Source organism: Anneissia japonica, unplaced genomic scaffold, assembly GCF_011630105.1.
Source record: "Anneissia japonica isolate Jap-2015-1 unplaced genomic scaffold, ASM1163010v1 scaffold2969_len165980_cov149, whole genome shotgun sequence".
Taxonomy (NCBI): Eukaryota; Metazoa; Echinodermata; class Crinoidea; order Comatulida; family Comatulidae; genus Anneissia; species Anneissia japonica.
In genome coordinates, this window is record NW_022717699.1 from 61,835 (window position 1) to 62,908 (window position 1,074).

At 32.1% G+C, this 1,074-nt stretch overlaps 1 protein-coding gene across 2 annotated transcripts in view; it reads left to right on the plus strand.

Annotated features, from left to right (window-relative positions):
- Positions 1-351: 351 nt before the first annotated feature.
- LOC117110360 overlaps positions 352-1,074 on the plus strand; it is a 24,859-nt gene continuing 24,136 nt past the window's right edge. Inside the window, exon 1 of one of the 2 annotated variants that reach the window (XM_033253054.1) lies at positions 352-411. The gene's annotated coding sequence lies outside the window, so the exon portion shown is untranslated. The remainder of the gene's footprint in view (positions 412-1,074) is intronic. The other variant, XM_033253056.1, reaches the window with a different exon arrangement.

A 1,074-nucleotide genomic window follows, 5' to 3' on the forward strand; every position in this document is an offset into this window, starting at 1 on the left:
CCCATCCCCCTGGCTACTGACCTGATAACAATATATTGATAGGCTAGGTATTATGTGAAAACAAAATTTGTATGTAAGAAAGTATAATACATACTCCAAGTATTGAAATAAACGCCATCGTGTTGGGATTCAATATTTCGACATTAATTATGTCATCATCAGGAATGATTCCTGATGATGACATAATTAATGTCGAAATATTGAATCCCAACACGATGGCGTGTATTTCAATACTTGGAGTATGTATTATACTTTCTTATCTGAGATTAATCAGTGGACCTTTCAAATTTGTATGTCAACTCGGAATATGTCCGTTCTGGCGCACCATATTTTTCAGTATGTGCAGTACTGTATGTGCCGTGCGACAACATGAAAGGAAGCTCTTCGGAATCATAATGTAACTTAAAAATTGTAAGTCTTTAAAAAAAAATAGTAGGTTACGAATAAATGAGCTATTGTGATTTCTTGTTAAGTTACTTATAGCAATTTCTGTTTAAATAATTGATATAATTAGGGCCTAGCCTCTACCTAGGCTAGGCTAGGATGGGCTAGGCCTAGCTTGGTTGGGATTATGACCGGTTGAGCCGCCGACAAGTTGAGCCGCCGGTCATTTCTATGGAACGCCAAGCGCGTCTCTCAGTGAATGTAGTGCGTTAATTGCGGCGTATTCCAATTAACTTATTCGTTCTTGGTACTGTTGTTTGGGATGTATTTCAGTTTATTTACTCAATTATTTCAATTTATTTAATACTCGGTTTTTGCACTGATTTATTAAATATTTATTGGGACGAATTTCAATCTATTTACTTGTTCTTTCTATCGTTTTAATTTAAATTTTGTGAGTATTTGCTCAGTCAGCTTGCCAGATATTAAAAAAAATCTCCATACATTCTTATCATTTATTATATATAATGATATATAATAAATATAATTTAATTAAATAATTTAACAAAATAGTACAAATAACGAATAAGTTAATTGAAATACGCTGCAAACCAAACGTAAAAAGTAATCAAGTTATTACATTTTTAATACGATTTTGCATGACTATAAACAATAAATTTAAATGTTTGA